Genomic DNA, 12,095 nt, shown 5'->3' with positions numbered 1-12,095 from the left:
TATACAGCCCTTAGGGCATCGTTTAGACTTTGGGTTTTGTTTAGATTAAAAGTTCACCATAGCTGCAACTTCGCGTACTTCGTTTGTGTTCAATGACTAGACCAAGACGTCACAGAACCCCATCTTGAACAATAAAGCCTTCATCTTATATTCGCAATATCCAGATTGCAATCTTAGTTTCTTGCTTGTTCTTCGTTTGCTCGCAGGAAATCGACCCTCGTGGTCAGGTTGATCGTGCTCCGGCGTGGTCAATAACCTCTCAGAGTTGGTTTAGCGATTGCTAAGGCGCAACGTCCTCGCACGTACGTAGTCAGATTGTCAAAGTCTAGTCCTCTGGAATGATAATCACCATCTCATCGAAAGACGGGACACCTTTGCCTCTATCACTCAATAATAAATCGTGCTCCAACTTCTTAGCATAATTAGAGACTATACATGCATGCTTCAGGAATCACAAACCTTCACACTAATATTCTTACTAAACCACAATCGTTCACTAGTACCTCCCACATATTACGATCTTCATATCACAAAACTATTGCAAGGAATCAAACTTATCACATTCAGTGATCTACATGAAAGTTTTTATTATATCCCTCTTGAATACCTATCATATTAATAGACTCCAACATATCTATAATTTTTTATTGTTTCATGCTATTATAGTATCAATCTTGGATGTTTTATATGCATTTTATGCCATTATACATCATTTTTTGGGACTAATCTATTAACTTAGTGCCCAGTGCGAGTTGCTATTTTTTTGCCTGTTTTTGGTTTTCCAGAATATCCATACCAAACAAAGTCCAAATGCCATGAAACTTTTTGGAGATTTTTTCTGGACAAAAGAGACACTAGAAGCTCCCGGCGGGAGTCAGAAGATGAAGGAGGTGGCCATGAGCCACCAGAGTGCACCCAGGTGCCTCATGGGCCCATCTTTGCTCCGTTTGACCTAATTCCGCCTCTATAAATTCTCTAAAATCGGGAAACCAACAGAGAGCCACCAAAAATACTTTTTCCGCCGTTGCAAGTTTCTGTTCTCAAGAGATCCCATCTGGAGGTCTTTTCCGGTACTCTGTCGGAGAGGGAATTGATCATGGAGGGGCTCTACATCAACCGTGCTGCCCTTATGATGATGTGTGTGTAGTTTACCATAGACCTACGGGTCCATAGTTAGTAGCTAGATGGCTTAATTCTTCTCTCTCTTTGATCTTCAATACAATGTTCTCATCGATGTTCTTGGAGTTCTATTGGATGTAATCACTTTTTGCGGTGTGTTTGTTGGGATCCGATGAATTGTGAGTTTATGACCAGATTATATATGAATATTAGTTGAGTCTTCTCTGAGATCTTTTATGGATGATTATTATAGATTTGTATTTATCTTCGATCTATTGTTTGGTTTGGCCAACTAGATTGATTTTTCTTGCAACAGGAAAGGTGCTTTGTGATGGGTTTGATCTTGCGGTGCTCCATCCCAGTGACAGAAAGGGACATGACACATATTTGTATCATTGCCATTAAAGATAAAAAGATGGGTTTATTCATTTGTGAGTTTACTTGGCCTACATCATGTCATCTTGCTTAAGGCATTACTCCATTTTTTATGAACTTAATACTCTAGATGCATGCTGGATAGCAATCAATGTGTGGAGTAATAGTAGTAGATGCAGGCAGGAGTCAGTCTGCTTGTCTCACACGTGATGCCTATATACATGATCATTGCCTTGGATATCGTCATATTATTTGCTTTTCTATCAATTCCCCAACTATAATTTGTTTACCCACCGTATGCTATTTTCAAGAGGGAAGACTCTAGTGAAAACTATGGCCCCTGGGTCTACTTTTATCATATATTAAAATCCAAAAATACCTTGCTGCAATTTTTATTTACTTTAATTTGTATTTTATTTATTGACCTATCGCTACGAGTGTTGATCCTTGCAATTAACCGTCGAGGGATTGACAACCCCTTGTTCGCGTTGGGTGCAAGTATTTGTTATTTTGTGTGCAAGTGATGTTAACGAGGTGTTGCATTGTTCTCGTACTAGATTGATAACCTTGGTTCTTAAATGAAGAGAATACTTATCTCTATTGTACTGCATCATCCTCTGCTCTTCGGGGAAATCGCAACGCAGCTCAGAAGTAGCAGGAAGAATTTCTGGCGCCATTGCCGGGGAGACATCATCAACATCTTTCAAGTACCTACGCATAAACTCTCATCTCCTTGCATTTACATTGTTTGACATTTGCCTCTCGTTTTCATCTTCCCACTTCTAAAATGTTTTCACAAAAATATTTTTCGTTTGCCTTTTTGCTTGTTTGCTTGCTTTTTTTTGTTTCCCTTCATGTCAATACACTAAAAAACCAGAAAAAGAACTAGGAAAATTAAAGACATATGGACCCTCATCCACTTGCTAATCTTTTCAAAAGATCCAATTATCTCTATGAAGTTTTGCGTGAAGATCGTGATTCCAAAATTCTGATGAAGTGTTAGAAGAAGAAATTTATAAAGTGATTCAAGATAGCTCCATGAATGAAAAGCATGATTTATAAAGTGATTCAAGATAGCTCCATGAATGAAAAGCATGATTTTATTATAAATTCTATTAATGTTAATTGTGTTAATGATATGCAAAACCCCAAGCTTGGGGATGATGATTTTTTAATGTCCACTACTTATTGCAATGATCGTGATTGGGGAGATCGTGCTTCTTCTGATCTTGAAAATTTAGTTAAGCCTCATGATGAATATGTTGTTGATAATAATGTTTGCAATAATGTTAAAAGTTGGTTTGGAGAGGTCATGACTTTTGTTGATGTTAATTAGACTACCTTGGAAGGTTTAAAAATTTTATGCATGTGGATCATGGAGAGAAAATTTTAGATGATAGCTATATTATTGAATTCGATTATGATATTACATGTAATTATTATGAGAGAGGAAAATATGTTTGTAGAAATCTTCATGTTACTAATTTACCTCTCTTCATGTTGAGATTGCTATTGTTTCTTTCTCCATCCTTGCATATGCTTGATATTTCTTGTCTTATAATTTGTTTGCTTATAGAATTCCTATGCATAGGAAGTATGTTAGACTTAAATATGTTTTTCACATGTTTTATGATGCTCTCTTTGTGTTTCAATTATTATCTTTCATGTGAGCATCAATAAAATCTCAAGCCTATCTCAAGCCTATCCCAATAGTTATCTGGTTATTTGTGTGCATAGAATTATGCTACTATTATGGTTACTTTTTGTGTTTTATTTAGTTTGTGGGCCAAGTGAAGCCTTCGGGATGATTTGGATGATAGTTGCTTTGTTTCTGTGCGAAAACAGAAATTTTTGCGTCCAGTAGAAGAATTGTTAAAATTTGCTCGAGCATGATAAAATTCTGAATTTTTTACACATGTTTGATACACAAATTGTCCGTGTTGTCCTAATTTTTCAGAGGTTTTGTAGTTACAAAAGTATGGTCAGTGTACGAATTACTACATACTATTCTATTTTTGACAGATTCTGTTTTCATTGCCTTGTTCGCTTGCTTTGATGACTATAGGGATTGTACGAGGGGGTATAGGCCATGGTGAAGTTAGAATATAGTAGGTATAATTTAATAATAAAATATGAATGGGTTTGCAATAGTACCTAAAGTAGTGATTTGTTTTATTATACTAGCGGATCTCATGAGGGTTTTGTTGAGTTTTGTGTGCTGAAGTTTTCATGTTTTGGGTGAGATCACGATGGATGAATGAATAAGGAGTGGCAATAGCCTAAGCTTGGGGATGCCCCAAGCACCCCAAGGTAATATTCAAGGACTCCCAAGCAACTAAGCTTGGGGATGCCCCAGAAGGCATCCCCTCTTTATTCCACCGATCATCGGTAATTTTACTTGGAACTATATTTTTATTCATCACATGATATGAGTTTTCCTTGGAGCGTCGTGTATTACATGACTGTTTTTTTTTTGCTTTTTAGTTTGTCACAATCATCTTTGTTGGACACACCTTTTTGAGAGGGACACACATTACTCGTGATTTGTTAGAATAATGTATGTGCTTAACTTATATCTTTTGAGCTAGGCAGTTGCTCTAGTGCTTCACTTATATCTTTTAGAGCACGGCGGTGGTTATATTTTAAAGAAACAGTTACAATCTCATCTTCACTTATATCTTTTTGAGAGTTGATAATAGTAATGGCAATTAGTATAAGTTATGTATTTGGTCCTAATATGATAGGTATTCAAGAGGGATATAATAAAAACTTTCATGTAGATCGCTGAATATGATAAGTTTGATTCCTTGCAATAGTTCTGCGATATAAAAGTGGTAATATGTGGCTTGTACTAGTGACCAGTTGTGGTTTAGTAAGAATACTGATGTTAAGGTTTATGATTCCCGAAGCATGCACATATAGTCTCCCATTATGCTAAGAAGTTGGAGCATGATTTATTATTGATTGTCTTACGAGTGGCGGTCGGGGACGAGCAATGGTCATTTCCTACCAATCTATACCCCTAGGGGCATGCGTAGTAGTACTTTTCTTTGTGGGCTAATAAACTTCTACAATAATTATGTGGGTTCTTTATGACTAATGTGAGTCCCTGGATTATACGCACTCCCACCATTCCGCAATTTGCTAGCCTCTTCGGTACAGTGCATTTCCCTTTCTCACCTTGAGATGTGGTGCAAACTTCGCTGATGCATCCAAACCCTGTGATATGATACACTCTATCACACATAAGGCTCCTTATATCTTCCTCAAAACAACCACTATACCTACCTATTATGGCATTTCCAGAGCCATTTCTAGATATATTGCCATGCAACTTCCATGTTTCGTTTTATTATGACACATATCATCATTGTCATATTGCTTTGCATGATCATATAGTTGACATAGTATTTTTGGCTCAACCACCATTCATCATTTTTATTCATGTAACATTAGATCATTGCACATCCTGGTACACTGCCAGAGGCATTCATATATGGTCATATTTTGTTCTAGTATCAAGTTGTAATTTTGAGTGGTAAGTAAATAGAAGTGTGATGATCATCATTCTTCATTATTAGACCATTGTCCCAAGTGATGAAAAAAATAGGCCAAAAAATGAGCCCACAAATATGAACGGGTTTACAATAGTACCTAAAGTTTATAATTTGTTTTTCATACTAACGGATCTTATGAGTTTGCAGAATTTATAGAGGCGGAGTTAGGTTAAACGGAGCCACGTGGGCTCCATGAGCCACCAGGGCCCGCCCTTGTACCTCGTGGGCCACTGCTCCATCTTCTTGTCCTTTCCTGAAGCTTCTAAGGTCTCTTATGTCCAAAAAAAATCACGAAAACATTTCGTGGCATTTGGACTTTGTTTGGTACTCATATTCTGGAAAACCAAAACAGGCAAAAAACATCAACTCACACTGGGCACTAAGTTAATAGGTTAGTCCCAAAAAAGATATATAATTTCTTGTAAGTGTATATAAATCATCCAAGATTGATACTATAATCGCATGGAACAATAAAAAAATTATAGATATGTTGGAGTCGTATCAAGCATCCGCAAGCTTAATTTATGCTCGTCCTCAAGTAGGTAAATGATAAAAACATATTTTTGATGTGGAATGCTACCTATCATATTCATCATATACTCTTTTCTTTTGTGGCATGGATATTTGAAATTTACTGATTCAAAGCAATAGTCTATAGTTTGACATGAAGACATAAATACTGAAGCATACTAACAAGCAACCATGTCTTTCAAAATATCAACGCTAAAAAAAGTTATCGCTAGCCCATTATGCTCAACCATTGATCCATTCATGAAACACATTCAATATTAGCTTCATCCAATGCACAAGTATGACAATAGTGCTCTCTAATTGGTGCTTTGCAAGAGAAGATGGAGACTCAAAATAAAAATAAAAAATGCATAAAAGTAAATAGATTGGCCCTTCGTAGATGGAAGCTGAGATTTGCAGAGGTGCGAGAGCTCAAGGCTTAAACTAGAGAGAAAAAATTATTTTGAGAGGCATGCTTTTTCTGTAAATGAAAACGACCGAGAATTCCCAATATCTTCCATGCTAGACACATTATAGGCGGTTCCCAAAAAGAAAATAAAGTTTATTTCCATTCCACCATTCATTCACAATCCATGGCTTCCGTATCCACATGTGCCTTCCATACCAACACTTTCCAAGGAATTTATTATTATCATTATATTATTTTATTATTATCCATAGGTGCCACTTTCTCGTGCAACGACAAGTGAATAAACACTCATCGTGAAATAACACACCTGGCATGGGAAATATTGGCCACCCCATGCCGCTTCATGAGTGGTACGAGCACACAAAATGGAAAATTATTTTGAAAAATTAGAGTTGGCACATGCAAATTTACTTGGAACGACATGGAAATACCGCATATAGGTAGGTATAGTGGACTCATTTGGCACAACTTTGGGTGTAACAAGTAGTGACGAGGACATCAATACCATTGTTACACCCACAACCCCTGCTACTATACATACTGGACCAATTACTAGAGGTCGCGCACGCCAATTAAATTACTAGGTACTTTCATTTCTTGGTAACGATTCTAATGTTCATGAGAATATGATGCTGCCTAAATTGGATACATTTGTTTTGCTTACAAATGAAGGGCCTAACTTGGAGAAGGATGAACATTGGAGCAAGAAGAAGCATGGAGATGATGGCATGCGCAAGGGGAACAAGAACGGAGTTACAAGTGATGATTTCAGGACATTGAAGCCACCATAATGAGTGCATGAAGCCTTGTACGAAATATACAAGATGCTACTTCATAACTTTTGTCCAGAGGCTATTCTAGGTGTTGTGTCACCTTATTATTGGGCCAGGCCCATGTAATTTTGAAATACTTGAGTATAGGCTGTTTTTAGAGTTCATATGTGTGGGGAAACAAGAGATAGGGATGGTTTCGGACCCCTTCCCCAAGGGCCACAAAATTTCCCCCTCTTCCTCCATATATACAGCCCTTAGGGCGTCGTTTAGACTTTGGGTTTTGTTTAGATTAAAAGTTCGCCATAGCTGCAACTTCGCGTACTTCGTTTGTGTTCAACAACCAGATCAAGACGTCACAGAACCCCATCTTGATCAATAAAGATTTAATCTTATATTCACAATATTTGCTTGTTCTTCGTTTGCTCACAGGAAATAGACCCTCATGGTCAGGTTGATCGTGCTCCGGCGTGGTTAATAACCTCTCGGAGTTGGTTTAGCAATTGCTAAGGCGCAACGTCCTTGCACGTACGTAGTCGGATCGTCAAAGTCTGCTCCTCTGAAACGATAATCACCATCTCATCGAAAGACAGGACACCTTTGCCTCTATCAAGTAGGATGCACAAGCAGCACTCAAGCTTAGTACAAATAAAGTCTAGCAAATAGATTGAGAAGCGACCAACCAAAAAGAAAAAATGGTCGTTAACATGCATTGAACATAACTAACACTGAATAACGCACCATAAGTAGGATATAACTTTGTTGCATAAATATTGACTTTATGTGCATGCATAGGGAATGACAAACCTTAACACCAATGTTCTTACTAAACCACAATTGCTCACTAACATGACTCATATATTATCATCTCCATATCACAAAACTATTGGAAGGAATCAAACTTATCACATCTAATGATCTATATGAAAGTTTTTATTATATCCCTCTTGAATATTCATTACTTTGGGACCAAATACACATCTTATGAAAATTACTATTATCAACTCTCAAAAATATATAAGTGAAGCATGAGAGTGCAAATATTTATTCAAATTTTAATCACCACCATGCTCAAAAAGATATAAGTGAAGCACTAGAGCAACTGCCTAGCTCAAGAGATTTAAGTGAAGCACATAGAGTATTCTAACAAATCATGATAAGTGTGTGGCTCTCTCAAATAAGTGTGTCCAGGAAATATTATCGTGACAAACTAAAAAGCAACAAAACAAAGACTCGTATAATACACGACGCTCCAAGCAAAACTCAAGATATGTGAGGAAAAAAATATAACTCCAAGTAAAATTACTGATAGTTGGTAGAAGAAAAAGGGGATGCCTTCCGGGGCATCCCCAAGCTTAGTTGCTTGGGAGTCCTTGAATATCACCTTGGGGTGCCTTGAGCATCCCCAAGCTTAGGCTCTTGCCACTCCTTATTCCTTCATCCATCATGGTCTCACCCAAAAAATGGAAACTTCAATCACACAAAACTCAACACAACCTTCGTGAGATCCGTTAGTATAATAGAGAAAATCACTACTTTAAGTACGGTTGCAAACCCATTTATATTTTATTTTTTGCATTATACCTACTATATTATAACTTCTTCATGGCTCATACCCCCTGATACAATCCATAGTCCCGTCAAAACAAGGAAAATAATGCATCAAAAACAGAATCTATCAAAAACAAAACAGTCTGTAGTAATCCGAACATCGACCATACTTCTTTAACTCCAAAAATTCTGAAAAATTAGACAAAGCGGGCAATTTGTATATCAATCAGGTGTAAAAGATTCAGAATTTTATCACAGCCTAACAAATTTTAACAATACTACTACTGGATGCAAAAGTTTTTATTTTTACACAGAACCAAAGCAACTATCATCCAAATCATCCCAAAGGCTCTACTTGGATCAAACACTAATTAAAACACAAAAACACAATCATAATAGTCAGATAATTGTGTGCACACAGGAAATCAGCAAAATAAACATGAAAAGTAAGATAACTATTTGGTTGCCTCCCAACTAGCGCTATTGGTTTACGCCCCTAACTTGGCATAATGCATAGTCTCAAGTGTTGTCATCTTTGGTTCTAGTTCCATAGGCGGCCCTCATGATTGATTCATATGGCGGCCTAAGTCTACTTCTAGAAAGTGTCCCATACCCTTCTTTAATGGAAACTAAAATTTTATATTCCCTTCTTTCATGTCAATGACGTCACCTATGGTTCGTAAGAACGGTCTACCAAGTATTATGGGGCAAGACGGATTGCAATCATTGTCGAGTACATTAAAATCAACAGGCACATAGTTCCTATTTGCAAGATTAAGAACATCATTAATTCTACCGAAAGGCATTTTAATAGTAGAATCCCCCAAGTGCAAATTAAGAGAACATTCATCCATATTGGTAAAACCTAGCACATCACATAGAGATTTTGCAATTGTGGGAACGCTAGCACCGAAATCACGTAAAGCATTGCACTCATAATTTTTAATTTTAACTTTAATGGTAGGTTCCCACTCATCATATAATTTTCTAGGAACGAGAATTTCTAGTTCTAGCTTTTCTTCTAAAGCTTTCATCATTGCTTCTACAATATGTTTAGTAAATGCCTTATTCTGTTCATAAGAATTGGGTAAATTTAGCATGGATTATAACAAGGAAATATATTCAATCAAAGAACAACTATCATAATTTAAGTCTTTGTAATCCAAGAGAGTGGGCACATCACTAGTTAAAGTTTTTACCTCTCAAAACCCACTTTAATCAATTTTTTCATCAAGATTTTCACCCTCCGAATTATGGGGACGCCTTATAGCTAAAGATGACTCTTCTTCATTCCCCTGTTAATCAAGTTTTATATTTCTAAACAAGGAATCAATAGATGAAACACTAATCATTTTAATATCATCATCATTACTATGATAGAAACCGGGAGGAATCACTTTTTAAAAAAAATCTCATTTAGCTTTTAGCATAGCGGTTCTTTTCTTACTCTCATCCATGGGGACATACAAAGCTTTAATTGATTCATTAATATTAATTTTGGGTGGAAAAATTTTAGTCTTAAGATTTTCCACATCATGAATAATTCAATCAATGCTCCTAGACATATTGAGCATTAATAAATTCTTGCGGAGGGCATCCTATTATTATTATTATTATTATTATTATTATTACTATTATTATTATTATTATAAGAATTAGGAATTGCCATAATTATTAGAGAAATTTCTAGGGAACGGCCTAGGATTAAAATTACCTCTACAAGAATTACAATTAAAATTGTTTCATGAGACAACATTCACATCTATGGGATTATTATTTTTCTCAATCAAGGTGGATAAAGGCACATCTTTATGATAAATAGGAGTATTTTTGCTAGCAGCCAATTTCATAAGCGCATCAACTTTATCACTCAAAGTACTAATTTCTTCAACATAATTCACCTTTTTACTAGTAGGAGCTCTTTTAGTATGCCATTGTGAATAATTTTCCATAATATGGCTTATCCCAATGTAATCTCCAGAAAAGTACCACCCACGGTGGAATCTAAAAGATGTCTATAAACAAAATTTAATCCCGCATAATTTTTTGTATGATCATCCACAAATTTAAACCATGAGTAGGGTAATTTCTTATCATTAATTTCATCCTTTCCCAAGATTGGGCAACATGTTCATGATCAAGTTGCTTGAAAATTCATATTTGATTTCTAAGGTAAATAATTTTCTCGAGAGGAAAATACTTGGTAATAAAAGCATCTTTACATCTATCCCAAGAATCGATACTATTTCATGGCAAAGATGAAAACCAAAATTTTGCAGGATCCCGCAATGAGACTCGGAATAATTTTAATTTCACAATATCATTATACACATCTTTTGCTTTTGCATATAGCACAATTCTATGAAAGTGTTAAGATGGGATGCATCATCATCATTAGGACTACCCGAAAATTGTTGGTCGTGGTAGAACACGGCCACCTATGGGGCGATCAGCCCCTTTGTGGTTCGGCAGGGGGAGGTTGCATTGCACAAAGAGCGGAGGTCATGGGAGAACATGGTAGTGGTGACACTGGTGGTTTTTACCTAGGTTCCGGCTGCTCAGAAGCGTAAAATTGTAGTCCTGCTTTGGTGGATTGATGGAGGGACTGTGAAGAACACGCAGCGCTCAAGCCCTGCAAGGTCGCCTCAAGGAGAGCAGCTACGCGCGTATGAGTACACAAGGGTCCAAATCCTTTCTATGGTTGCCATGATCCTCCTTTTATAGGTTAGGGGTTACCACAATGGCAAACGGTCATTATCCGGTTATTAGATAGCTAACAGTGCTATCATACCTAACTCTGGAAGTTAGGACAAAGTGCATTAAATGCACTGCTAGGTGTCATGTTGTGGATGCAGCCCGGTAGGCCTTCCGCGCCACTTAGTCACCTTCCACCTGTCTGCTTGACACGCCTCTGGATGGGTGTCATATAGAGGTGATCTTCTTGCTAAATGGCTGCCAGGTGCCAAATGACAGCGACTTAGCTATCTAGGGCTCGACACAGCCCGATGGATGACTTGCGTTGCGATGCGGTGGAGCGGTGGAGTATTGGCGGGGACGCATGCAGCCAGCGGCCCCAACAATCTTACCGAGGAAGTCTTAAATGCACTGCTACGTGTCACGCTGTGGATGCGGCCCGGCAGACCTTCCGCGCGACTTAGTCACCTTCCACCTGTCTGCTTGACACGCCTCTGGACGGGTGTCATATAGAGGTGATCTTCCTGCTAAATGGCTGCCAGGTGCCAAATGACAGCCACTTAGCTATCTAGGGCTCGCCACCGCACCGTTGGATGACTTGCGTTGCGATGCGGTGGAGCGGTGGAGCGGTGGAGTCTTGGCAGGGACGCAGGCAGCCAGCGGCCCCGACTATCCTTACCGAGGAAGTCTTAGGACTTGTCTTCAGGGTGGCCTCGACCTGACCATGCTCGCCTGCCCGGAAAGGGAGGTTTTCCCTTAGTGATATCTTGTTCTCTTGGCTTTTTCTTGGTCTTCTTGATCCGCCCTTTGATTTCTCAAAGAGCTCTTTCTCGTGGGAAACCACGACCACCTATGGGGCCATCAGCCCATTGTGGTTCGGCATGGGGGATGAGCACATTGCACAAAGAGCGAAGAATGTAACACATCACGACAGAGATCACACTGTCAGTTTTACCCAGGTTCGGGCCGCCGCGAGGGGTAAAACCCTACTTCTTCTTTGGTGGATTGATGAGAGGACTAGGGTGGAGACTCATCGCTTTAGCCCCGCAGGGTTGCCTCGGGGCTTGAGCAGCTAAGCGCGTATGAGTA

This window comes from Triticum dicoccoides, chromosome 3B (assembly GCF_002162155.2).
Source record: "Triticum dicoccoides isolate Atlit2015 ecotype Zavitan chromosome 3B, WEW_v2.0, whole genome shotgun sequence".
NCBI lineage: Eukaryota > Viridiplantae > Streptophyta > Magnoliopsida > Poales > Poaceae > Triticum > Triticum dicoccoides.
This window is presented reverse-complemented; position numbering follows the sequence as displayed.